We start from the raw sequence: 3,896 nt of genomic DNA on the forward strand, positions 1-3,896 counted from the left end.
ATAGCACAGAGTTTCAAAGACATGTAAAGCCAGCACGCACTTAAAATTCTCGGTCTCTATCAAAACAAATCTGCCATTTAGCTTCACTTTTTCAGCGAGGCTCATTACAGTCCTAAACTTGAACCTCATTAGAGAATAAAATCTACACCTGTCTTTAGATCGTTCCTAAAAACTAACTCTCTTATTTCTTTGTAAATGCTATTGTACACAAACTTGAAATTCATAATTAATATTATTGAGTAAAAATGTTACCAGATGGTTTTAAACTATGAAAGAAAAAGTGTGTAAGTTTTCCGCCCTTTAAGAAATCAAATTGAAGTTTAATTCAGGTAGGAAACAGGTTAATGACAATAAAAAAGTTTAATCTAGACCCTTGTTATGCAAAGGGTGTTTATTGCATCAACAGTGTCAATATCACCTGGGTGTTGATTAGAAATGCAGAATCTAGAGCCCTACTGGAGATCTACCTACTCTTGATATGCATTTTTTTAAGATTCCCAGGTAATTTGCATATACAATAAAGTTTTATTTTTATTTTTTTGGATTTCAATGTATCAAAGTCTTTATTTACAACTTTATTGGCAAAAAAGAAAAGGAATAGTTTAAAACAGTTTAACACAGGGCATTGCAGCTGATCCTGGCAGACTAATGAATTTTCATTTTAAATGTCCATCTAATTGTCTAAAGATATACAATACTGAATCTGCATACACAGTTTCTTTTATGAAGTACAGGCTTATATCTTAGGCAGCCTTTTGAACATATAAATACAAAGGAAAGAAAATCACTCATTAAAAACTGCATTAAATGAAGGGTAATTTAAATTTATGTTGTCCTTCTAATAACACATACCGAATGAAAATCAAAAGCTGGAAAAGCAGTTACACTTCCTACTTGAGTGGACAGTTAAAACAATCAATCATTTTCTGCAATGACCATTATATTTTTAATTTATCATGAACTACTCTGAACTTACTATGAGATGCAGCCAAAGTCAGAAGACAAGATGTAGGGAGAATATTCCTTTTTTGGAGGAGAGTAAGCCCTCCAGAATCAGCATGGTAAACAAACATCCTGTTGAATTCTAGGTGGAAAAAAATTAATGTAGTCAATTTCAACTCATGCTGAGCTGGCTTAATTTTTTCATTGACTTGTTTGGTGTCATTCTTCTAAATCAAGTGTGTTTAATTCTTCTTCTAGTTCATCCAAATCTTCCCCAGTAAGAAGACTTCCGTCAACAGGAACAGAATCAATGGCTCCATTTTCCTGTCCCTCCCTTTCGTTGTCCTCTTCCAAATCACTTCTTTCACCATTTTCAGCCCTACCTCCGGAAGCTTCACTTAATTTATTTTCATCCTTTTCTGAAGTATATGTGCTGAATCTTTCAAGACTGGCTACAGTAATACCTGTCTCATCTACATCTCTTGGGATGTACAGGCTTAAATCTATGTCATTTATGCTCACTGAATCATCAACCTCATCACCACCTGTTCCCTGGGTATAAAAGGTATCATCAGCTTCCTCCTCCTCATCATCAACCAGTTCAGGACGAAATTCAAACACCTCACAACCACTAATCACTAATGCTTTCCCTGCTTTGAAGTCTGCTTTCCTTGTTTCTATATCTTGCTCAAGTTTATCAATCTTTTCTTGTCTTTTTCTCTTCTTCCATGCAAGAAAAGATTCTAACGTAACTTTGGTAACATTTGGACCTAAGGCAGAATGCTCTCTTTCAATTAGATCTTCTAATGAAATTTCATCTTCTTTTTCTTCTTTTTATCTTTTTTAAAGACAAACTCAGGAGAAAGTGCATGATGATACATGCAAATATTACCCCCTCTAGGGCATACCCCAAACCAGCCATATTTGTTGTTTTCAATAGCTTCAAGGAAATGCTTGCACACTATTTGAGTTTTTGGTTTTTTCTTTTCCACCTCACCGTGCTGCTTGTTTACTACTTCTTCCAGTTCTTTCTCATCCCAATTATCCATAGTATCTTTATCAAGCTCTTCATCTCTTGCATCAATGTAAACACTTCACCTTTCACATTTTGTCTCCAGAGTCAAGTCATGAGAGAACTTACACTTATCTCCTTTAGTACACTGTCCTTACTTGAAGAATGCACATACCATGGATTTGGGATCTGCACCTTTACTTATTTTTTGAGCGGCAACTACAGGTTTGAACAACTCATTTAGCTCTTGCAATTCCTTCTTCTTGTCATCTTTCTTCAACTTCTTTCAGCTTCACTTTATGCTACCTAAAGTGGATTTTGTTGACCAAATTTAACTTGATGAGTGACAGCCTTGATAAACTTCTGTTGCTTTGCTCCTTTCTTATTCTTTAGATCAAAAGTTTTGTCTTCGATAATCTTCTCCTTTTTCTGCTCCGCCTTTTTGCTGCCCCCAGCCTGAGCCTGTTTCTTGGGGGGCATGGCAGAGACAGGTGGCACCCGCCAGACTTAAACACAGCTGGACTCCCTCAGGGACTCTGGCCCTGCAGTAGGAGAAGGAGGAAGACGCCTACAATAAAGTTTAAGGAACACTGATCTAAGCCACCTTTGTGAAGCTATCTAGAGACACAAAATGTTTCATCCCTTAAAATGCACCATCCTGTGACTAACGCCAGCTACCACGGGTATTTACTGTCCTCAAGATTACAGCACTCCATGTAAATTCTCTGAGCTGGACAGGTTTGGAAGGACATGTCCTTGAAGAAATCTAATCAAAAACAGAAAGTCAAAAAGATACTCAAGTTCTTCATGGCTCTGTTAAGATCCTTGTGCAAAAAACATTACTGCAGAATGACCAAATAAAGACAAGAGTATGATTCAACTAAAACTACCAGTTTTAGTTGCAAAAAAGAAAATTAAGGGCTCAAAATAATGAATTAAAAACAGGCTCACTTTGTTTTACCTTATATATTTATATTGCTAATTTAATTTATTATTAATTAAAATTAGTATGTAATAACTTAATAACTTCAGTCCCCAAATAGTAATGCTAAATATTTTGTTGTTCTTTTTTTTCATTATAAATAGAGGGTCTGAGAAGCAATACTAAAACTTTGCTCATATAGTCAAAAATATCATTCAATGCCAGGTACTGCTTTAGGTATTTAAGATACAATCAGTAAAGAAAAAAAAAATTGTCCACTTTGGTGATGCTTACATTCTTGTGTGGAAACATCAGCAATAATCACCAACAAGAAGTAAATTGTATAGTAGGTTGGAAGTGATAAATGCCATAAAGAGCAGTGTTGGGAGTGGGGAGAAAGTTGTCATTTTAAACAGGACAAGTTGTGGAGGTACCATTTGGGCAAAACTTGAAGGAAGTGAGAAAGGCAGGAGAAAGTAGAGGAAAGCTTAATTGTTTTGGTCAGTGAATGATGCATGTAAATCTCTTCCATGTATTTACTATTTTTCTTTTTTCTTCCAGTTTCATTGAGATATAATTGACCTAGAGCACTGTATAAGTTTATAGTATAGAGCATAATGATTTGATTTACATGCATCATGAAATGATTACCACAATAAGATTAGTGAACCTCCATCACCTCATAGAGGTACAAAATAGAAATTAAAAAAATGTATTTTTCCTTATGATGAGAACTCTTAGGATTTACTCTCTTAATAACTTTCATAAATAACATACAGCAGTATTAATTATATTAATCATGTTGTGCACTATATTCCTAGTGCTTATTTATCTTATAATTGGAAGTTTGTGCCTTTTGACACATTTCAACCAGTCCCTCTTCCCTTTATCCACTGCCTCTGGTAACCACAAATCTGATCTGTTTTTCTACGAGTTTATTTGTTTTTGAAGTATAATTGACCTACAACACTATGTTAGTTCCTGAAGCACACCATAATGATTCGATATTTCTCTATATTA

General features: G+C 34.9%; 1 pseudogene; it reads right to left on the bottom strand.

Moving 5' to 3' along the window:
- Positions 1-1,085: 1,085 nt before the first annotated feature.
- LOC132528913 (zinc finger CCCH domain-containing protein 15-like) lies at positions 1,086-2,434 on the bottom strand (annotated as a pseudogene).
- Positions 2,435-3,896: the final 1,462 nt, after the last annotated feature.

This window comes from Lagenorhynchus albirostris, chromosome 11 (assembly GCF_949774975.1).
Source record: "Lagenorhynchus albirostris chromosome 11, mLagAlb1.1, whole genome shotgun sequence".
Classification (NCBI taxonomy): Eukaryota; Metazoa; Chordata; class Mammalia; order Artiodactyla; family Delphinidae; genus Lagenorhynchus; species Lagenorhynchus albirostris.